This window comes from Pseudorca crassidens, chromosome 9, assembly GCF_039906515.1.
Source record: "Pseudorca crassidens isolate mPseCra1 chromosome 9, mPseCra1.hap1, whole genome shotgun sequence".
Taxonomy (NCBI): Eukaryota; Metazoa; Chordata; class Mammalia; order Artiodactyla; family Delphinidae; genus Pseudorca; species Pseudorca crassidens.
In genome coordinates, this window is record NC_090304.1 from 43163217 (window position 1) to 43188463 (window position 25247).

A 25247-nucleotide genomic window follows, 5' to 3' on the forward strand; every position below is an offset into this window, starting at 1 on the left:
TCACAAGGGGAAACAACCGATACACTCACAACCATTCTGCACCCATACAACCCGTCTGTTTTTCACTTTCAGTATTATTCAATCAATTACATGAGATGTTCAACACTTACTATAAAAGAGGCTTTATGTTAGATGATTTTACCCAACTGTAGGCTAAGGTAAATGTTCAGAGCACATTTAAGATAGGCTAGGCTAAGCTTCAAATGCATTTTGACTTACAATATTGTCAATGTAGGATGGGTTTTATCGGGACATAAAGTCATCCTAAGTGGAGGAAGATCTGTATTATAGAACTTTCTCTACTTTACATGGCAGACGTAGTCTGATTTTTTTTTTTAAGCCAACATATTTCACATTTACAATTAAAGAATGTAAAAGTTAAGGAATATCGGGATGTAACCCCATCAAGGAAGATCTGTATCTGGGAGTGTAGCACCTGAATCTGAATTTAACCAGCTACCCAGGCAATTCTTATGCACAAGAATATTTGAGAACCGCTAGTTAAGAATCATGCAAACATCTGCCAAATCCAAACACCCAAATTCATATGTCCATCTCCCCACACACAGGAAAGTTCCCTGGGTTGGGGAGGGGGGTGGGGGTTAGAAGCTTGTACTTGTTCAAATGAGTATTTAACCTCAAAGAGTTAAAATGTTTAAGACGGAAGAACACAAGAGAGTGATCTGTATTCCTCAGACACTTCTTTTTCTGGTGAAATAATTCCTGGGCTCCCAGACATGATCCAATTTCACATGTCCATGTTTAGCATAGTGCTGGGAACATAACTGGTGCTCAAAACGCTTACTGAAAAAACAGGGGAATGAAGGACTGCTTGAGCTGGTAGTGTGGCAGTATCTTCCAACCAACTACACTTAGTGTTTATTTTGTTTGCGTGCTTGTCCGCCCGCAGCCCTGGGAAAGGCCCATGACGTGAGGGTGGGCTGTAGAGCATCCCTCCCGTCCTGCACAGTGGCACTGTGTCCCCAGACGCTATAACAGGGCCCAGAATGCTGTGCATTTGTGAACAGTGGTTGAGTGAATGAACAACAGGCACCAGCAAGAGCCAGAAAAAATATGAGGGCTCCTGGATCCAGTCATCTCATCAATAAACGGACACTGTTCCTACAGGAGAAGGGAATGGGGAACTTCTTTACCAAGTGCACACCATGCCCTGGGCTGCGTACTCCCACACTCACCTGTCCTCAAGGAAACCACAATGACATCAAGTAGACTAGCAACTAGGTCTAAATGGTCTGTCCAAAGACCCAGGCAGTAAGTAAGAGACTCTGGACTCAAAACCACATTCTCTGCAGTCTTAACTAATACAGCGTAGTCAAACAAGAAAAATAAGAAAATTAAAAAATATATAAGTCTAAAAGAACATCCCATAGAGGATCCATTGCCCAAAGGAAACCCACTGTATACACACGTTCAAAGATTTGGAGTTAACTTAAAGAGGCTTCCAAGAGGAGGCACTGGGGCCAACCTTACACAAGCTGTGGACAGGGGTCGCCCTTGCTAGGAACTGTCCCTTTAGCCTGTGGACGCTGTGAGAGAGCCTCAGCTGCTCACCTAGGGAGCCATCTCTCTCCTTGAAAGCATAAGTAATGGCAGCACTGATGCTGCCCCCAAATTACCATCAGTTGCAAACACTTTAGAATCCAATGGACTTTACACCCAGACCATGTGCAGGGTTCTATTGGCTATATAATTATTGAGCACCCACGGGAGCACTTCCCAATGTAATGAAGAGTTGAGATCAATTATGAAATCAAACTGGCCTGGATTCAAATCCTGCATTCACCATTTGCTGACTGCGAGACCTTCATCTCCCGAGACTCGGTTTCCTCATCTATAAAGGGAGATAATAATAATGCTCACCTCAGAGAGCTGTTTTGAGAGTTAAGCAAAACAATGCCCTTAAAGGACTTACCACAGGACTGGCATGCAATAACGCTGTAGTAAATGGTACCTACTACAACAGTCACTACAAGCATTGTAAAATCTGAACACCTAACGTTTCTCCAATTCACAAGCACACACACTACCTCTGTGTCCTGCATTTTCTACTGATTTTTTCCTGTTCCCCATAAAAAAACATCATGTATTAACACAGGGCATATACCTGTTATTTTTAATAGGCGTGGAATAAGTGCCTATTCCTCTCCCCAGGGATCTAACTTTTTAATGATTTCCACATTAGATTTAACATTAAATGCAAATTGATCCATAAAGTCATCTAATTAGAAATTAAACATGCCATAGACATTATCCACGATTTAATTAGAAGAGCAACACGATATGATGAGAAATGCCCCTCCCTAGGAGGAGAAGCTGGGAATGGAGCTCCACCTCGACCAATTACTGGCTGGGATCTGGAAGGTCACCTAGCCTTTCTGGGCCCCCGCAAAATGTACAAGTTAGATTTCAAACATCCTTCCCAAAGAAAAGAAATCTACGATTCAAATCACTTCAGTAACTATTCATGGAGCAATAGGCTCTGGGGATTCAAAGACTCATTCATGCTTTAAGGACATGGCAGATTAGGGAATCTACAGCCTGTTCCATCCACCAACACACCCTGGCTTGTGAAGTGGAAGGGTTCGAATTTTCATTATGGACAATGCTACTGGGCAAATGCTCCTCCCGCCCTGCCCTCCCCTCTTTTGGGAGGCCACGCCCCCAATGTTTATGTCCCAAAGCATAATTTTCAAGTCTCAGGGCTCAAAGCTCAAGGCTGGTATATCTGGTCAAGCTCTTTGCTGTTTAAATCATTACCCCTACCCCACCTCCAACCCAGGGCTTCTCCCAGATCAAATTCTGAAAAGGCTGCCAAGATCTTCCTCAGCACTGCTTGTCCTTTTCAGTGCAAAACGATCCTTGTCCCTAGCCTGGCCTTTTGACCAAAAAAGTGGAAGGGGAGGAGAGGAAGAGACGGAGATGTGCTGAGAAGCCCTCTGGAAATCAGGCACGCAGCACACGGTCTCCGAGGTTGAGCGATGCCCCGCGTGGCCAGGGACTGTGCAGCGGCTCGGCAAGGCGTGAGGCTGACTCGTGGGCAGCATCTCCCTCTCAGGTATTGGGGAGCCTATGGGACGGTATCCTACCCTCGTTCACGTGAGTGATGTGTGTGGGGCCCTCTCCTTCCCTCTCACTCTGGGACAAGGACATGCCTCCATAGCAGGCTACAGCATGTCACCGCAGTCCCTCACCCAACCCCAGGCACCTTCCATCACCTCCTCAAACTGCTCTCATTCTACTCTGTTTGGGGTGAGCAAACAGGGGCTGCTGCCCCTGCAGAGACCCTGAGGAGGGGTCTCGGGGTGACCCAGACCAGGACAGTGGGCCCTTTCCTGATTCCTGGAAATGTCACTGTCTAAGAGATAGCCTCCCAAGCTCTGGCAATCCCAGAAAGCAACCACAATTCAACGGTGGTTGCTCAAAAGACTCTTGGACGCCCCCCAAGAACACTCCAGAGCAAAGTCTTCCAACTCTCAAAAGTTACAGAACTGCCCTTAATTGAATATGATGATACATGTAAAGCATATGGAAGTAAAATTTATACTACTCAGCCCAAATTAGGGTAGAGGAAGATACTTAAGGTAACATTAGGATGGAGGTTATTGGAACTTGATGGAATTTCTCCTTTAAAAAAAAAAGCCTGGGTCACACTAAAATGAATGAGAAAAGTTAGATCTGACTACAGACTAGCCTTGCACTCTGCTTGAGAACCCTACAGGGATAAAACAAGAATGTAGTTTAGCGAAGAGAAAAGGAAAGGAAGGACCTGGATTCAGAAATGCCCTTAACACGAAATCAAAATGTTATTCTCACACAACTTCAAACTTGAATTATGTCAGTAATTCCACCAAAAAAAAAAAATGGGAGATATCAAAATCCTTACAGAAGAACCACATCATTCTATAAACATGATTTCAGAGCCCCTGTTCCACAAGGGCTGGTGGGGGTTGGGGGGAGCTGCAGGGAGGCCAAGGGGATGCAGGAGCATAGTGAGGAAGATGAGGATAAGAGCAATGATGCCTTCCCTCTGAAGAGGAACTTTGCAGCTTACAAAGCCCTTCCACTTTCATTATCTTCTCTGATGCCCCCAAGACATTCCTGTGAGCGCTGTGGGGATGCCTGCTTATCTGTTTCAAGCTCTGAGAGGGGAGGAAGCTGCTGAAGGTTCCGCAGCCAGCAAGGGACAGGTCTAGCAGGTGAGCTTCGGGTCACGTCAGGGCCAAGCAACATCCATGGACCACTATGCACAAAGAACACCCAGGATCTTTCCCAGGGATGTCCATGCATCTCTGTATGAGATGGTGGGAGGAGGGGGTGGAATCGTGCGCCTGTTTTGAGCCATTCCTACCAGAGCTGTGCGTACCCTACCTCACAGTATGAGGTTAAAGGGAAAGAAAGCCACTTCTTCCTGCTTTATCTCAATAAAGATGCACGAGCCAGGCATGATTCTAAGCGCTTCATGTACCCTGCCTCATTTTACTATTAGAACAGCTCTATGAGGTAGGAACTCCTATTAATACCCCTATTGTACTATTCAGTAAACAGCAAGGTTAAGTAATTTGCCCAAAGGCAAAAAGCTGGAAACTGGTAGGCCAGGAGCCAGGAGCCAGGCAGTCTAGGCCCAGATGCTGTTCTTTTGACCACTAACCTACATACTGCCTCACAAGAGGTGCCAGTGTTCGTGGATTCAAACCTGTCGTGGGCCTGGGTACAGGTCCCTCACAGCTCCCCGACAGTACCACACCAAGCTTCCTCAACTTCCAGATGCACCGTGTTTCAGAAATATGCAGGTCACCACATTCCCTCCCTCCCTCCTTCCACCTCCCATTATTGAGTTACTGCAGGAGGATCGTGTATTAAGGCAAACACCACTTTGACATAACCTAATAACCACCCATCTCCCAGCACTCGGCAAGAATGGATGCTACAGGGCACACGTGCAAACTCGATTCTCAGTCCAGGAGTGATTTCTGTGGGAAGCGTAATTCCATTGTCCTCCTCACCCAGCACATCTTATATCCATAAAACACGAGACCCCCATCAGTCAGGATACCCAGGAATGAAAGGCCCTGCCTCCTAATCCATGTTTCAGGTACAGCTAGACTCCATCTGGTGACAGAAAGTCAAACCTAATCTGATCTTTTCATTTAAAAACACAGTACCAAACACACACAGCTGTATGTAGAAGGCAGCATTATAACAGAGATATATAATTATTCCCCATTCAATTCTGCTGCTTACTTATTTATTAGCCCCAAATTACTCTTGGTATTGTAGCCTATGGTCACTATAAACTACAGGCCTACCTCGAAGACATTGAGGGTTCCATCCAGACGACCACAATAAAGCCAATGTCACAATAAAGCGAGTCACACAAATTTTTTGGTTTCCCGGTGCATATGAAACTTATGCTTACACTATATTGGCGTCGATTAAGTGTGCGATAGCATTATACCTAAAAGCAATGTACATACCTTAATTTCAAAGTACTTTATTGCTAAAAAATGCTAACCAGCATCTCAGGCTTCATCAAGTCGTAATCTTTTTGCTGGTAGAGGATCCTGCTTCGTGTAGACCAGCCCCCAGTGCAGTGGCTGGTCTGCTGCAACTTCCAGAAACAAGCTTCCGCAGGAGCAGGGTGCCTGTGTTCAGCACCCAGCTGAAGGGGACGCAGCTACCCCTGCCCCGCCTTTCCAACCACCTGACCCAACCTACACCCTCTCCCCGCCCCCTCCTCCCCAGCCTCCAGGCTGGCTTCCATCCTCTGACCCCTCAAGAAGCCCCTCTAAACTAGAAAGGATGTCTTCTCTCTCTCTCACACCTGTTCTGCTGGTTACACTAGGTCACAAGGTGTTTCCACCCGTGTCTCTGAAGAAGGAATGACTCCAGAGCGTGGAATTTACAGTAATAAGGAGTCTGGGAGACAGTGAAGTGCTGAAATCATACTACGTTAGATGGTCCTAAACAGAAGCCAGAATCGGTGACTGAGGACTACTCGATTCCCCATCCCAAGGCAAGCTGCATACGGGCGGGGATCTTTGTCTCTTTCACTCACAGCTACAGCCCTAGTGCCTAGGACAGTGCAGGGCACATTTTGGCACACAGCAGACAACTGGGGTTGTTATTAGTTGAATTGTGTCTCTCCAAAATTCATATATTGAAGCCCTAACCCCCAGTACCTCAGACTGTGATGGTATTTGGAGATGGGGTCTTCACAAAGATAATGAAAGTAAAATGAGATCATAAGGTGGGCCCTAATCCGGTAGGACTGGAGTCCTAAGAAGAGGAGGAGATCTGGACACACAGAGAGACACCAGGGGTGCACGCAGACAGAGGAAAGACCAAGTGAGGACACAACAAGAAGGCAGCCATCTGCAAGCCAAAGGGAGAGGCCTCAGAAGAAACCAAACCCACCAACACCCTCATCTTGAAGCCACCCAGCCCATGGTATTTTGTTATGGCGGCCCTACGGAAGTACTAACAGGGATGAACAAATACATGTATGAATGAAAGAGGGATGAGTCCATGCCTGTCTCATTCTGCATTTTATCTTTGAAGCTTGTGCCAGTATTCATGGTGTACTGTCATTTTAAAAGGCCAAAGCAGCAGCCAGTCTCTCCCCAGAGCACCATTTGGAGGCTGACCAGGCTGAAGCTCCTGGGAACAGGGATATGGGTACAATCTCTACCATCAGCATCCCACCCTCCAAACAGAACTTCCCACTTCTCCTAGCTCCCTGGGGCTCTCTGGGGCTAGCCGCTTGGCAGAACAGCCCTCAGATGTGACTGCTTGAGAGCTTTCTACTGGCTACCACCCTGTACCTTCTATCCTTAATGAAAGAATAGACTCTGGGAACAAATACTTCTGGGCATTAGTGTTGTGATGTGATGCCTGGAGCTGCTGCAGCCATTTGCTGACCATGAGAGAGTCTGGGAACAAATACTTCTGGGCATTAGTGTGATGTGATGCCTGGAACTGCTGCAGTCATTTGCTGACTAAGAGGAGGGAGCTGACATGTGAAGGATGGCAGAGAGAAAAATGGAAAGAACCAGGTCCTTGATGAGGTCACTGAGCTGCTGAGCTAACATACTCTAGGATCACCCTACCTCCAGACTTCTAGTCCTATGAGATAAAAGTTCTCCTTATTATAAAGCCATTTTGAGTTGGTTTGTCTGTTACTTGCAGCCAAAAGCCTCCAGCTACATTACATGAGCCGGAATGCTACCGGTATCAACTTTCCAGTTTTATTAGGCAAAATCTGTGGTTCCTGACTTTTTCAAGTTTGGGAACCCCTTTCAACGTCAAAACATTCTACACAACACCCATCTAATAGCAGTCCTACTTTCAGTATCCCATATCTAACAGTCAATAAACTACTATGACTTCCAGTAATTTTTTTTTTTTGGCGGTACGCAGTCCTCTCACTGTTGGGGCCTCTCCCGTTGCGGAGCACAGGACCCGGGCACAAACCCGTGTCCCCTGCATCGGCAGGCGGACTCTCAACCACTGCGCCACCAGGGAAGCCCTCCAGTAATGTTTTGAAGTGAATTTGCATTGTAGACAACTAATTCTATCTAAGGAAATCTGAAAACACTCAGGCATAATTTTAGACAACACACATAGAATTAAGTGAGCCTGCAGACAATTCTTGGCTGGGCATACGGGTTTGAGGACACTCACACTAACTGCACAGCCCTTTCCCCCAGCCCCTAAAAAATATCTGGCTCCCAACTTGAGAACCCTCTGACTATACAGAAGACCAAAGACCTTTCCAATTCAGTTGGGGTCCACACTTTATGCTTCTCCTTGTCAATTCAGGTCCAAGAACTATTTAAGACTCACTTCCCCCAATGAGGTCTTCCCAGATGTTACTCGTCGATTGTGGTCAATTCAAAATTGCCCTCTGACGCTTGCGTAATTAATGCCAAGCACACTGGATTTGATTTATTCTCACCCAGATAAAAACTTGTCTCTCAGGACTTCCTGCGGCAAACAAACAAACAAATAAATAAAACTGGTCTCTCATTTTACTTTTTCCCAATTCTCCCATGTGACTGATATATTTCCCAAGGGAAGAAAGGATGGTGGTGACAGTAGTAACACTAATGGCAGTAGTAGTGGTGGTGGTCGTCGTGACATTTTAGCACGTTATATATTGTAGCCAATGTGCCACGTATTTTACATCATTGTTTAATTTCATCTTCAAAGCAACCTTTGAGATAAGTATATTAGCGTTCCCATTTTACCGAAAGAGGACAGTGAGACAGAGTTTAGGTAACTTGCTCGAGGTCACACAGCAAGTAAGGAGCAGAGCTGTGGTGAGAGGCATCCACACGTAAGCATCAACCGAAGCTGGGTGGATGCAGAAATGTGAATGGGCCTCATGGGAGGAGGCCCTCTGACACAGCCAGATCACCTCCTCCCGGGCCAGTGCAGTGGCCTCCCTGGTGAGCATATCCTGAGACTCCTGTCACCTTCCCTTACAATCCAGCCTCAAAGTCAAAGAAAACTTTCTAAACCACCGATCCAATAACATCTCTTCCCAGTTCATAAATTCTGCGGGCCAGCTGGTCACTAATAGATACAATCCAGACTCCTAAACATGTTCACAGTGGAGCCCCAGAAACACTGTTCCAGACTTGGGGTCCATCCACAACAGGTGCAGATCCCCAGATATAAGCTTTCTTATCTCTGTGCCTTTGTACCCGCTAGAACCTCTGCCTGGAATGCCATCCCATCTCTTCCATACCCTTCCTTGCAGCTAACACCAGTCCTCTCCTCTGCTCACCATCAGTACTCCTCCCGAACTTACTTCCTAACTCATGGGGCACAACAACCGCCTCACCTATCCTTTTCTTGACTCTTTGTCATCGCACTGATCATGCTCTTCATGACATGTCTGTTTCCCTCTCTTGCTGCATGGGAGCTCCGTGAGCACAGGATCCTACCTGCCTTGCTCTGTGCTCTGTCCCCAGTGCCTACAACAGTAGCTAGCCAGACAAGGTGCTCAGTCTTTACTGAATAAATGAATTGTTAGCAGCACTGCTTTCTCACTGTGTGCACCGTGGCGCTCCATTAGCACCTACCATCCAGTTGATAATCATGTCTCTTCACTGTAAACTCTTCAAAGAACCCCTTGCATCCCAGACACCTGACAAAGTGGACACCCAGTGGTGACTGCCACATATTTTCACAAAAGACACATCCACAATTCCGTTCCTTTTTATTTAATATGTCTTTGCTCATTCTGGTTATACAAGTTTAGGAGAGGAAAACAAAAATGTGTTGCAGTTTTGGACTTTTAAAAAGTATAAAAAGCTCCCTTACAAAAAGGGAAACCAGAAAGTTTCCAGCAAGTCAAAAAATTAGAAGACCTCAAAAACAGGCCCATGCTGGTTTTCTAAGAAGTAACTATCTCTAAATGGAGTATAATCTATAAAAATATTCAATCACTATGTTGTACACCTGACACTACCAATAATATAACAGCGTAAATCAACTATACATCAATTTAAAAAATAAATAGGTAATAAAAACCTTTTGGTTTTCCATTTAATAAACAGTTCAAACAATACAAAATGAATGAGGTGGAAAATGAGCGTCCTTATGTAATTCTAAATCCTAAATAAGTGATCACTATTAGCTTGCTTTTTTTTTTTTTTTTTTTTTTTTGCGGTACGCAGGCCTCTCACTGTTGTGGCCTCTCCCATTGCGGAGCACAGGCTCCGGACGCGCAGGCTCAGCGGCCATGGCTCACGGGCCCAGCCGCTCCGTGACATGTGGGATCTTCCCAGACCGGGGCACGAACCCGTGTCCCCTGCATCAGCAGGCAGACTCTCAACCACTGCGCCACCAGGGAAGCCCAACTATTAGCATTTGATGTATATTCTCCCCGCCGCAAAATTAATGCATATCAAATTATATAATATGTACTCATTTCATACATATACACACACACATATATATATATTAAAAATAGGATCACACTATACATACTGATCTGTAATCTAACTTTCTCACATAAGTTCTCTGCCATCTTTCCATAACAATACATAAGATGACTTCATCATTTTCAAAAGCTTTATAATATTTACTACATGGTTTTACTGGAGTTTATTCAACTACTCCTTTATCAATGAATGTTCTAAAGTCCTAGTTTGACTAAAATAGAATTACCATATGATCCAGCAATCCTGGGCATATATCCAGACAAAACTCTAATTCAAAAAGATACATGCACCACTATGTTCATAGCAGCACTATTCACAATAGCCAAGACATGGAAGCAACCTAAATGTCCATCGACAGTTGAATGGATAAAGAAGATGTGGTACATATATACAATGGAATGCTACTCAGCCATAAAAAAGAACAAAATAATGCCATTTGCAGCAACATGTATGCAACTAGAGATTATCATACTAAGTGAAGTACGTCAGAAAGAGAAAGACAAATATTACACCATCTCACTTATATGCGGAATCTAAAATATGACACAAATGAACCTATCTACAAAACAGAAACAGAATCACAGACATAGAGAACAGACTGGTGGTTGCCGTGGGGGAGGGAGGGAGTGGGAGGTTGGGGTTAGCAGATGTAAGCTATTATATACAGGATGGATAAACAATAAGGTCCTACTGTACAGCACAGAGAACTACATTCAATATCCTATGATAAACCATAATGGAAAAGAATATAAAAAAAGAATGTATATATGTGTACAACTTAATCACTTTGCTGTACAGCTGTAATTAACACAACATTGTAAATCAACTATACTTGAATTTTGGGACTTCCCTGGTGGTTTAGTGATTAAGACTCCAAGCTTCCAATACAGGGGTCGTGGGTTCAATCCCTGGTGGGGGAAGTAAGATCCCACATGCTGCATGGCTAAATAAATAAATAAATAAATAAATGGCTAAATAAATAAATAAAACAGGGCTTCCCTGGTGGTCCAGTGGTTAAGACTCTGTGCTCCCAATGCAGGGGGCCCAGGTTTGATCCCTGGTCAGGGAACTAGATCTCATATGCATGTCGCAGCTAAGAGTTCGCATGCCACAACTAAAGATCCCACATGCCGTAACAAAGATTCCACACACGGCAACCAAATCCCGCATGCAGCGACTAAGACCCAGTGCCGCCAAATAAATAAATAAATATTTAAAAAAACAAGCAAAAAAGTTAAAAAAAGGCAGGGGGGGGACTTCCCTGGTGGTCCAGTGGTTAAGACTCCATGCTCCCAATGCAGGGGGACCAGGTGCGATCTCTGGTCAGGGAACTAAATCCCATATGCATGCTGCAACTAAGAGTCTGCATGCCGCAGCTAAGACGCAGCACAGCCAAATAAACAAATAAATGATATTTTAAAAATAATAATAAAAAGGAAATTGTTATTAAAAAAAACTACACTTCAATTTTTTTTTTAAATGTAGAATAAAGTCCTAGTTTGACACTATATTAAACAGTATGGTGAGGAACATACTCATACAAATCTTTCCTTAGGATAAATTATATGAAGTAGAACTGCCAGGTCATAGAATATGCACATTTGACCTTATAATCCCTGTTGTCAAAATTCCCTCCAGAAAAGTTATGTGGACCCCGACCAGTAATATATAAAATTCCACCATCACCCCACCTCAACGAAGGGTGTTTTTTTTTTTGATCAATAGAGTTAATGCCTTCAGCAGGATAAAATCTCTGACCCTTGGCACCAATTCATACTCACCTCACCAACTCTGCCTCTTCAAGAAAAGCAGGCATTAATTCTATTCTGGACCAGGGTTCAAGAGCCTTACCAAGGTTAACTCTGGGCTGCACTAGAGGCACACATAACTGCACAGACCTCAGGTGAAGACCACTATTCCACAGAGAGGTCCTTAGCTCTGGGCTCTGACCACAAAGCAAAGGGATCACAGGTAGGATCCCTCGTCAGTATACAGAGAGCCTGTAGCTTCTGCAAGACAGACCCTCATGAAGGAGCAGCCGTGCAGCAAGTATGTATACCCCCCGCTCATCATTCTTGTCTTCTGAGGGACTCTGGGAACTGCGACAGCAGAGCTAGAGCCAAGAGCACTTACAGTAAGTCCCCTACATACGAACGAGTTCCATTCCGAGAGCACATTCGAAAGTTCAATTTGTTCATAAGTCCAACTGTTAGCCTAGGTACCCAACTAACAAAATCGGCTGTATAGTACTGTACTGTAATAGGTTTATAATACTTTTCACACAAATAATACATAAAAAACAAACACAAAAAATAAAGAAAAAACTTTTAATCTTACAGTACAGTATCTTGAAAAGTTCAGTAGTACAGTACAACAGCTGGCATACAGGGGCTGGCATCGAGTGAACAGGCAAGAAGAGTTACTGACTACAGGAGGGAGAGGAGGTGGGAGATGGCAGAGCTGAAGGATCGTCAGCAATAGGAGACGGGGGGGGGGGGGGGCGCAAGCTGCAATTTCATTCTTCATTAATATACTTTCAGTATGAATACGGATCAACACTTGGAGCATCAAAACTTTTTATTTTTTTGAAGAATATTTCTACAATTCTTCCCTGCCTTCTTCAATAGAGTTCACTAGACAGAAGCATGTTTCTTAAGGATCACAGTCATACCATGAAGACCCACAGGGGTGTTGACCACTCAAAACAACAGGGCAATGAGGGCTAAAGAACCCCAGTTTAATATACTTTTTAAATGTGTCTACTATTGAGTTTGGCTCTTCCCATACTATCAGCTATCAGCTTCTCTCTCTCCAGCAGATGCCCCCTCTCTACTTCAGAGCCATAAATGGTCCCCTCCAGCCATTTATGCTATGCAAAGCAGTAATTAAGTAGGTTAGAATTACAAATACATTAAGAACAAACAGAGCATAGAAATCACCTCTGAGTGATGCAGCTAAGCTTGGGGAGGTCACTGTGAGTGAAGCAGTTAAGTTCTGGTGCACAGACTTTGTGAAAACTCATTCAAGAGCCATCATTACATTGAGTATGTGCCTTAAAATGGCTTGCAGAGAGCTCTATCACATCCTTGGAGGGAGGGATTTTGTTTTTGACACATAGAGGCAGGGAGCTGGTTGGCCGCCAAAGGAAAAAGCATGAGGAGGAGTGGGAGGGTGATCCTAAGGTCTTGGGTCCAGTGTTTTCGAAAGAACACATCAACTGCTTTCCTCCACAGAAAATGAGAGGATCATCCAGGCACACAAGCACAGCACCGCAAGTATACAAGTCTTCTGCCGGCATGCTACTGCTAACAAAAAAAAAGCGTCGCAGATGTTGTTATTCCTTTCCCTTACTTAAGCTTTCTAGAAAACCTCCAAATGGCCAACAATCTAGAGCCAACAGGTTTTACAAACCAAAACTCTCCTCCTAGGCACAGCCACTGAGATCTACAAGTGTCACATGGCCTGTGCTGGGGTCAAGGTCAAGAGATGACCTTGGGCCAATCATATGCCCTTTCTCAGCTTAGTTTTCCCATCAGCATAAAATGGGGATGACACCTGCTCTTCTCTGGGAAAAGAGGGCCGTCGTGGGGAGTGTGAGGAGATACAGCTGTGGCCACCACGAATCGGCCAGGCTGCCCCCTCCCACTCAAGCCAGTAAGAACTGCAGGACACGTGCATGGGGAGCACCACATCTGGTCCGGCCACACCAGAGGATCTTGAGAGTCCTAGAAGGAGCCAGGTAGGAAAGGGGCTCAATGACAAGTTTCCAATTCAACACAGCAGGCTGCAGTCCAGAAGCTCCACTGTCTGCTTTAGAAATATCTTGGCAATGGTTTTTAACAGCAGAATCACCCTCTGTCAAAGGAAACCTTACATATGCCCCCAATATATAAAACAGATAAAAAGTGGTATTTGGGGTTTCCCAAGTGGCGCAGTGGTTGAGAGTCTGCCTGCCGATGCAGGGGACGCGGGTTCGTGCCCCAGTCTGGGAAGATCCCACATGCCACGGAGCGGCTGGGCCGGTGAGCCATGGCCGCTGAGCCTGCGCGTCCGGAGCCTGTGCTCCACACAGGAGAGGCCACAACAGTGAGAGGCCCGTGTACCAAAAAAAAAAAAAAGTGGTATTTGAATTTCTTAATTATTTAATTTATAGTATTTATTTATTATAAATACAGTGAGGCTGCTCTCATGAACATAAGATTAAATTACAAATGAAACATCTAATATATTTCCCTTTTATTTTTCTGACAGTATAAGAAATATAAAGCAGGAATACAAAATCCTGATTCTCAAATAGTGCAAATGGTATCTATTTAGCCTTTTACTTGCAGCCTCAAGAATCCATTCAATTAAACTAACCAGAAACCTAAACTTAGGACAATAAGAATTTTTTTTTTTTTTGGCTGCGCTGGGTCTTTGTTGCTGCGCGCAGGCTTCCTCTAGTTGCGGCGAGTGGGGGCTACTATCCTTTGCAGTGCACGGGCTACTCATTGCAGTGGTTTCTCTTTTTGCAGAGCACAGGCTCTAGGCACACGGGCTTCAGTAGTTGCAGCATGCACGCTCAGTAGCTGTGGTGCACGGGCTTAGCTGTTCCACAGAATGTGGGATCTTCCCGGACCAGGGCTCAAACCTGTGTCCCCTGCATTGGCAGGTGGATTCTCAACCACTATGCCACCAGTGAAGCCCCTAGGAAATTTTTATTTCAAGTTGGATTACATTTCTTATTAGGAAATGTTCAGTTTGGAGGGAGGTGAAGAATGGTTTCACTGGCCAGTTTAAGCTTTTATGTGTGGAGGAAAGCACTGTTAAAATGTATCTTGGAACATAATTCAACGTTCAAATGAGGTCAGCTCTAAAAATCCCCAGATACTTGGTACCAGGCTCTGACAGATATTTATGCAAAATTTCAAGAGTCAAATTTATTTTGTTTCACACACTAAGTTCAAACTAAGTTTCGACTTCATCACTGACATTCTACCAGCCTTTGTGAATACGCACAGTGAGAACACAAGCCCGTATTGCCTAATGGAACTCATTCAATTTATTGTAAAAGTTTCAACAAGATATACAAGCGAGGGTACCAAATTATATTTGAGAGATTTAGGTAATGGAGTTTGTCAGCCAATGTAAAAAAGTGATTTATTACCTCATTTGAAATATCTGGAGCTCAACCTTTCCTTGAGTGGTCAACAAACTCTAGTATGAAAAAGTAAACTCCTAAGAATTATTATCCACGCCATTACAAATAACTCATAAAAATAAAGATAATATCTTAGAATAATGCCCACACTGTATATTACACACATAGCATCGCTCTAAGAGGTTACCTACTGAATGAGCAGTTTTGTATGTACAACACACAACTTTTGGTAACAGCTGGTATACAAACCAGCCCTTCAGCAATTTTGCTGCCATTGTTCTCACAATATTAAGATGAAATTTTCTTCACTTCTGTGTGTCAAGTACTTGAAAGAACTGGTCTTTCTCATGTTTGCCTGGATAAACACATACAAATGCAAGCAAAACGTTGACAACTGCACCACCCACACTTCCGCTGAGGTACATCATAAGAGCATTCATCATACAGCCCCAGCACTTTCATTAAACGGGGAGCATTTGGTTCTCTCTGTATGCATCACTCTACAATGACACTAACCACCTTCACAGAGTATTGTGAGGTGAGGACTGGGAAGCTACAAGTACGTGTTCCACGTCAGGTTGAAACTTGGTGGAATTCTATGATTCTTAAGAACAGGGTAAACCCTTGGGATCTAGGAACATGTGAGGAGACACACAAGACCTGCTGATTCCCCGAGAGCCGCTGTCAGCTCAGCTCCTGCCTCAGCCCTCAAGCCAAGCAACAAATGCAGGTTCAAGAGCGGTGCAGAAGTGCAGTACATCCCACCCTTCCCTCCTTCCCAGAGGATGGAGGCTCACTTCATTCATCCAACCACTCACACATTAATTTGGTCAACCTGCAGACATCCACTGGCTGTCTACTTCGCAAGGCATATGCATGGTGTATGTTTCCATTCACATAAATTTAATTATATTTTATTTTGGAGAGTTCCTCAATACCCTTAAAAGTAACCTGAAGATACCCAAAATGAGTGACCATCACCAGAACCAGGACTCACTTCTGTTAACCAAACAGGTACAGCACTTGGCAAATGTTAACCATTTCTATCACATCCAAATACTTTGACTTGTGCAAGCGTGCTTTTGAGCTTCTGTGTGCCAGGCAGGATACACAGATAAGATCCAGTTCCTGCCCTCAAGGGGCTCAGAGGGAGGGAATGGAGTAAACCCAAGATACAGAGGACAATGTGATAAATGCAAAGGCAGAGTAACAGTATGGGGGACTAGGGGAAAGGAAAGAAGGCTTAGTTACATTATCCTGAAGGAACCGGGAAGGCTTCTGTGAAATGCTGTACATTCTCTTTAGAGAGAAGCAAGAGCTGAACAAAAGCAAGAACATATCCCAGGTAGATGCAGGAGGAAGAGAAGGCACGGAGGCAGAAGAGACAGTTGAGTGTGGCTGAAACAGGAATCATGGGTGGGAGTGGCTGGCCAGGAGGCTGGGAGGGAACACCAAGACTTTCTCATCAGCAGGCTTAATATGATTCAGGTCGCCTGGTCTCAGACACCTCAATCATCTGTAAAGTGGAAAGAGTGGCTCCTCCAGCAAATTCCACATACCAAATGGAGTGGTCACACCGCATTCTCCCTGTGCTTGGCAGGAGGCTTGGCCAATACATACATCATCTTCCTCTGCTCTAGGTACATGGAGGGGAGCTCCCAAAACAAACCAATCACAATGCCGACTCAGCCATGATAGAAGATAAATATAATACATGTCTCTGACTTGGCAGGAGTCGAGTTCCTCTAACATAAGTCTTTCCATGCTCTAAAATCCATGCAGTTTTTTAAAAGTACGCCCAAGGCCACTCTGCTTCCAGGGGATTTGGGGTTTTAGCCAATTTGCTTATAAGATGGCTGTGCAAATTTGCACCACCCCATGAGCCTGGGTTTGAAATGGAGGGGAGGATCTCAGCTATAACAGGGAAGACTTTTAATAAAGAGCAGAACCCAGAGCCCATGCAATAGAGAGCTGCTCTTGCAGGTGAACCCACGCGGGGCACTGCTCACCCAGCTCTCCAAGCAATGCAGTAACCAAATCCCACTGCCCCCAAATTCACTCACTTCACAGATACATTCTGAATGCCTATTATATGCAAAGTACCACGGAGACCATAAAGGTGTGCAAGCCACAGCCCAAGCCCTGAAAGGGCTTACAGCCTAGGAGGAAGGACACCTACAAAAGCCAGTAAAGGGACTTCCCTGGTGGTCCAGTAGTTAAGACTCCACGCTTCCACTGCAAGGGGCGTGGGTTTGATCCCTGGTTGGGGAACTAAGATCCCGCATGCTGCATGGTGCAACAAAAAATAATATTAAAAGCCAGTAAAACATGCTGGATGGTGAAAGTGCCATTAAGACCTTGACGGGCCAAAGGAAGTAAAGGTCCCTTTTGGTAAAGAAGGAAGAGACTTCCTGAAGGAGGTAGCTGCAGAGAAATGGAGGAGGTTTTCAACACAAAACAGTTGGAAAAGGTGCTCCTCTTTTCTGAGCCCTTGCTATGCATCACTTCAATCCCACAACAAACCAGTGTGCCAGGTGATACTGCAGGGACTGGGCATGGAAATCCTGGTGAGCACAATGTCACACACATCATGGGTGGTAGAGCCCTCGTGCTCTGCTACAGAAAGCCTTTCTGGTAGAGGGAGTGGCATGAGTACAGCCGGTATGGGATATGAGAAGAATCCAATATGTTGGAAGGACACATTGTAGGCCATCCGGCTGGAAAGGTACACTGAAACCACACAGCAGGGGCCTCATCTACCTGGCCTTAGGCGAATGTGTTTGTTGACTGGGTGATGAAGTACGTAGGGAAGAAGCAGCTTTGGAGAAACAAGAGCCCAGGATCAGGCACAGCAGCTAAGAGCCACTGGAGCCAGCCAGCTCTGACCTGTGGACAAGGTCTTTAACTTCTGTGTGCCTCCACTTTCTCATCTATTAGATGGGGATGATAATACTACCTAATTCACAGAATTGTGACACTAAATGAATTTGCAAAGCAATAAGAATAATGCCACCCATAAAAACTGCTATAGAAGTGTCACTGGATAATGATGGTGATGATGAAGCAGCCTTAATTAACCAGATGAGACATCCTGAAGTTGGGATATTATCTCAGAGATGACTAGAGTAATCCAGACAAGAGAAAGGATGGTAGCAGCTACCGGGAGGGGGGGCGAGGGGAGGGGGGGGGAGAGGAAGTCAGCGATCTGAGAGATCAGAGAACTCGAAAGGGGAGGAGAGGGTTGCAGCCTGGGAGAAAAGCAGTGCTGCTGGAGGGGCTGCTCAGCCATAAAAGCACTTGGCAAAGACTCAGAGGACTCTTTGCTAGACTTCAATCCTTACACACCCAGGGGCAGTCCTCAGAGCCTCAAATCTTCCATCTCGAAAACGGAGCCAACAATCCTTACTCTTTCTATTCTCAGCATTGTCATGAGGAGCTAATAGGGCAGTGGATTTGGCCACAGGATGTTAAGACATAATGCACTGTACAGATGGGAGGCATGAGTTGGGACAAGGGACTAGTCTGGGGAACGAGCCCAAGGAAAGAGAGACACTCTACTCAACCTTGTCCATGATGTTCCCAGAGAGTAAGACTGAGGGGCAATTCCAACATCCTCGCCCTGCACAGCTACCGGCTGGTACCAGCCCAGGACCAGGGACACCTGAGGCTTCCACGGGACTGAGGGTAGAACACACAAAGGTTCAAGGGGCAGACCCCCAGTGCCGACAGCAGAATTCGCCACTCCAGGGCACACCAGGTATAAAAGAAGCCCATAGAAAACCCAGTTGGCTCTACCTCCTCCAGCTCTCCAGTTACAAAGCCTGTAAGCAGATCAAAAGAAGGGTTCCAGAGCCAGCCAGGGATGGGGAGGAGAAAACCAGCCCCTGTGGGCTGCAGCAGGCGGCCCCCCCAGCAGTTTGCCTTCCATTAAAGCCAAGTGTTTGTTTACATTTCCTGCAACATCTTGTCACTTTCTGGATAGGATTTCTTACAGAAACTCATCTTTTTCATGTTGAGTGTAGTCTACAGAGTCCAGGAGACCATAAAGAGCAGCAGCTCGCATACCCTGTTTAAGTTCTCTTTATTTTAGCTTCGGGAGGAACTCAGGAGCCCCAGCCCCGAGGCTCTTCTCCAGCAGACCGTGCGCCTCCCTATCACATCATTCACCACAGAAGACTGGGACGGTGTCCTTAACACAACTCTCTCCCTCCCACTACCCTGGAGTTCCTTGAAGTTTCCTGAACTAGCCTAGAGTTCTCATCCTTCTCTGAGTCCCCACCACCCAACACAGACCCTAGCATATAAAGAATTGAAATGTCACCCCATCCTTTGGAATCCAAAAGCAGTGAGAACCCACAGGCACAACCTGCTCCAAATATTCAACTTTGCCCCTTACTCAGAAGTCTTTTAATATAGCAGCACCTCATGTCTTCAAGCCTCCCTGTTTGGTTTTCCAAAAACCTGACTTCCGAGGTCAAAGGAAAGGCCTAATTTAGATTTGTGACCTTAGCCTGTGTTTCATTTTACAGTTTTGATTTGTTTGATACAGGTTGTGGAGAAGTAAAAGCCCTTATCACTCCAAAATACAGTTACCAAATACAAACCACTCAAGAACAGGGCCTTCTCCCTTCAACCAACTTTTTCGGCTGACTTTTAACAGTTTTAAAGTTGATAAACTAGAGGAAGCGCTTTATTTAAAGAAAGAAAAAAAGATCTAAGTAAACAGTTCCCAGAGTTCTCTAAGAATTTAGACTCAAAGAACACAATCTGTCTACACAAGGATAAATGCAGTTTTATTAAAGAAAACACAGCGGGCTTACATACACTCTTCAAACAGTGTACACTGTCCACACGAAGAAGCAAACAAATTCAAAGCGAGCGGAACAGGGTCATCAGTGGGGAAGTACCATGGTTTTTCGCTCGAAAGCTGAACCACAAGGCAGGCAAGTGTTAGAGACAGGCTTTCTCAGGGTATCTCGAATGGAGCTCAAGGAGATGACCACAGAATCATGCGGTGGAGCTACTGTGATGGTTTTCAAAATAATTTTTGTTGAAGAAACAATCAACTGAACTACTTATAATCTGCAAAGCCAAGCCCCTTGGCACCAAATGTGTTAAAAGCCTCCAATAGCACTGGAGTTTCGATTTATTCCAAATATAGACCTGAAATCACAAACTACAGAGCCAAAGCCGCAGTGTTTTAAATGACTGACCAACTCCATCGAAATATCCCACACTTCTCATTTCAGAGTGAGGGGGAAATAAATGAGAGTCAAGAAACACAATTTCTAGAAATTCTTCCATCATAGGAGGGAAAGCCTGAAAGATCCGTGTGGCTTTTAAGAAAGCCAGCAAAAAACTAGGACATACGCAAAAGTTATTTCCACTGCACAATGCACACTACAGATAAAACGTCACTTTTCCAACAATTTTAAAATACACGGTATGTTTAGAGTTTGATTTTTCTCTCACTACTTGAGCTTTTGTCAAGCACCTGGATGTTAAGAGTTATAAAAATTAATGAAGGGGCTTCCCTGGTGGCACAGTGGTTAAGAATCCACCTGCCAATGCAGGGGACACGGGTTCAATCCCTGGTCCGGGAAGATCCCACATGCCACGGAGCAACTAAGCCCATGCGCCACAACTACTGAGCCCGTAAGCCACAACTACTGAGCCCGTGTGCCACAACTACTGAGCCCGCACACCTAGAGCCCGCAACAAGGGAAGCTCCGCAATGAGGAGCCCGCGCACTGCAACGAAGAGTAGCCCCCCACTCGCTGCGACTAGAGAAAGCCCATGCGCAGCAGTGAAGACCTAACGCAGCCAAAAATAAATAAATAAAATAAATTTGTTTTCAAAAAAAAAATGAATGAAGATTCTGTTCCTGCCCATAAGGTGCTCACAAGTTGGGTATTTGTACCCAAAGCGAAAGGGTTTAATAAATAGATGATACAAATTTCAGTAAGGGACTTTTAGTAACAGAAAAAAGGTCCAAAGTTCTTTGCAGCAATATTTTATTTCCCCTAAAGAAAAAAAAAATTAACCTAACCAGAATGATCTATTAGACAGACGCTGCTAAACACAAAGTGGTGGGATGTGACCGGGTGCATTAATTTACCAAAGGACTGGCCGGTGACGAGACCTGCACTAGCTATCGATCACCATCAATCTCCACGCTTCACTGTGACTTTCTACCACTTCGTCAACTTTCATAGATTAAAACACTCCAGGCCAGTCCTTGATTCATTTGGTAGATAACTACTGCTTCCCCTCAAAAACCACATATTCACTTTAATCCATTTGAATAATTTCTCAAACTATGGGCTGAATTCTAACTGGGATCCAAGTCCAGACCATCCCACATGAAGCTAATCTTCAACTAGAGGGCCAGAAGCTTAGGTTACTGGGATTTCACTCATTCCAGCTCATTTAACAAATACTTACTGAGCATCAACTGCCAGGAATTTTCTAAGCACTGAGCAATTCCACTGGAAAATAAAACAGACATGGAACCTTCCCTTGTGGGGCTTACAATCTAGCAGTCAGAGCATCAACAAATGAATTTTATTGAGGGAAAGGAACATGATTCAGGATAACAGGCAGCTGGGCTGGGGAAGAGACGGGATAGGCACCCACCATATAGGATGGTTAGTTAGAGTTTCTATGAAGACAAAACCCTACAGAAGATACATCCTTAAAACTTGCAAAACACCTGTTACAAAGGTTGGTGTGACTGTTACTGAAAAAATTTTCTGAATAACTAGTATATATAATTTAGAAAAGACAAAATTATGTTTAATAATCGAATGAGGCTAAACTAATCTATAAACTTAATAGAACCCCAATAAAAATAGTTTCTGAAAAATTTTTTGACTAGACAAAGTGCATCTAAAAGTGTAAACAGATAAACACACCTGTGAAAAAAGCCAGGAAAAAATCTTAAAGAAGAAAGTGATGAAAAAGTGAGTAGCTGAATTATACAGCAAAACCCCTCTCACAGAGCTATGGTAATTAAAGCTCCAGGTAGATAATGGAGCACATGTGAATTTAGTTTACCGATCTATAGAGAAAAGAGTCAATGAATTGTGTTAGGACAAGACAAGCATTAAGTTAAAAGGTTGGGATCTCTATCTCACTCTTTCTACCATACCAAACAAAATCTAGACATATTCAACTATGTAAAGTATATTATGACTTCATTTTTTTAATGTGTAAGACATTTTTCCAATAATTTCAGGATAAGATGGTCTTTTGCATGCAAATGAAAAACCTAGAAACCATAAAGGAAGAGTTGATAAATTTGATGTAAGATTAATTTCTGCATGGAAAGTTATGTAACAGGGAAAGTCAAAAGGCAAATGACAAACTGGGAAAGAATATATGCAACTACCCCACCCTACAGCCCCCTGACGTTTCGCTGGGACATTAGCAGTGCTTCTCAAATTTTAATGTGCATACTCTTCACCTGGAATCTTGTTAAAGTCAAGATTCTAATTTGGCAGGCCTGGAGTGGGGGTCTCAGGGTCTGCATCTCTAACAGGCTCCCGGGAATACCAAGTAGCTAAATTTTACAGAACTTTTCAAATTAAAGAGACATGGGGCCAGAACTGAGTGGGGCTCAGATACCTCATAAGAATCACTTGGGAAAGTTTCAGAACCTTGGTCCAAACTTCACCATTGGACATTCTGATTTAGAAGATCCAAGGTGAACAGGAAGAGTCAGTATTTTCTTCTTTTAACTCCCCAGGTGACAAAGATATTCAGCCTGGTTTGAAATCCAGTGGACAAGATCGTCTGAGTCCCTTCCTGCTCTTTTCTGTGCTCTGAATACTACAGAGAGACATGTTTGAACTGGTAGTTCAAACTTCTTTCCCACCCCCAGACCTCCCTCCCCTACCCACACATCACCTTCCTGCAGCCTTGTCCTAACATATTCTCCTCTCACAACAAAGGCTGACAAAAGTACAGGAGCACAGCAAAGGAGGCCCACAGCATGGTTAAGTGGCATCCCAGTGATGGTTTACCCAGTCGCTGTTTAACCAGTTATTGGCTGCGTGATCCTGGGTTAGCCTCCTAACCTCCTGGACTGTATTTCCTCACTTATACAAACCAAGTTGTTGTGAGGGTTTAAATAAGTTAATCTATTGAAAGAGCTGTGTAAATTGTAAAACATCATGTAAACATTAGATGTTTTTACTAGATGTGACATTGGGAACATACTTGTCTAAATCTGAACCCCCTCATGTCCACGTCCCAACAAATTTCTACGTTGCCCCCCTTTCCAATCCCTTCTCAATTTAAAGAAAAAAAAAATTCTCCAGGTTTCCACTTTCTAAATATACAAACTAAACACTATGAACAAAACAGGTAGAACACAAATACTAAAAACAGAACTACCATATGACCCAGCAATTCCACTCCTGGGCATACAACCGAAAAACACTAACTGGAAAAGATACATGCACCCCAATGTTCATAACAGCATTATTTGCAATTGCCAAGACATGGAAGCAACCTAAGTATCCATCGACAGATGAGTGGATAAAGAAGATGTGGTATGTGTGCGTATACACACATACAATGGAATACTACTACTCAGCCATAAAAAAAAAAGAATGAAATTTTGCCGTTTGCAACAAGGTGGATGGACTTGAAGGGCATTACGCTAAGTGAAATAAGTCAGAGAAAGACAAATACTGTATGATCTCACTTATATGTGAAATCTAAAAAATACAACAAACTAGTGACTATAACAGAAAAGAAAGACTCACAGACATAGAGAGCAAACTGGTGGTTACCAGTGGGGAGAGGGAAGGGGGCAGGGGCAGTATAGGGGTAGGGGATTAAGAGGTACAAACTATCATGTATAAAATAAGCTACAAGGATATATTGCACAACATGGGGAATACAGCCAATATTTTATAATAACTATAGATGGAGTATAACCTTTAAAAACTGTGAATCACTTTCTTATATAATATTATACCTTAATTATATGTCAATCAAAAAAAAAGGAGGAAACATTTCCAAACTTTCTCAGTTAAAAAAAAAAAACAAACCCGCAGGTAGAACGTGTTATATCAAGCCTAAACTAAAAATGGCTTCAAATCTGTAAAAGATGCCAACAAATACTGCATATGTCTCCTAATGTACATGGTAAGGGTTTTCCAAAACAAATTCTATCCTCTTCAACAACTTCTACTTTGCTATTTCTAAATGTTAAGTCTCACCTAAATCTTCCTCCCTGCTCATTTATACTGCCACCCCCAATGCTCCCCAATCTGGGGAACAGCAGATGAAGCAGGCCTTTTGTTTCTGACACCATCCCCAGGGGCACACACACACACACATCTTATAGGTCTCCTCAAGAGAGGCGTTTGCCATTTAATCCATTTGCTAATAAAATGAACCTGGAAGGTTCCCTGACCGAGGAAGCTTGATGCACGTGCACATATACACACTGGATTTATCATCAGGAAGCATTTGGCAAAGGCCACTGAGCACATGCTTTTCCACACTGATCAGAGACGGCAGGGGAGGAAGTGAAGGGTGGCGCCACTAGGCAGGACACCCAGGTCTAATGACACACCTGGCCTCCCTCCTTCCAGGTGCTCAGCCACCAGAACTCCTCAGTGCCCCAGGGTATGACTGGAAAAATTCCTCACCTGCCACATTTGAACCAAGCCACCGTACAACCTAAACCACATGGCAAACCAGGCAGCAGAAAGGCCTACATAAGGCCTGGAAATGTTCCAGTCTGAAACACAGGTTAGGAGGGTAACCCTATTGTTACTACCTGCTTAGCTCCCTCAGACAGAATCCATACTGGAGAACTGGGTCCAGGACAGCAGCCCTGCCTTGCAGACCAAGCAGAAGCTGTGTGCTATCACACTGAGAAGGGCCTCTCCAGAACACCACACAGGGCTTACTTCCCAGCAAACTAGTCGGCCAGAGACCATTTGGTTTCAATTAACAGAAACCCACTCCCACTAACCTAAGGAAAAAAAAAAAAGAAGGGTAGGGGAACGTGGGTTCATTATAAGGCCAAGGGGTCTATCAGATGACCCCGAATCAGGAACTGCAGCCAGCCCTCATGGGAAATGGAAACCAGGAAATGGAAAACCATCCGGAAATGA

The 25247-nt window shown here is 44.3% G+C and overlaps 1 protein-coding gene across 11 annotated transcripts in view; it reads right to left on the bottom strand.

Annotated features, from left to right (window-relative positions):
• TEAD1 (TEA domain transcription factor 1) overlaps positions 1-25247 on the bottom strand; it is a 260643-nt gene that overhangs the window by 212922 nt on the left and 22474 nt on the right. The window lies entirely within an intron of this gene.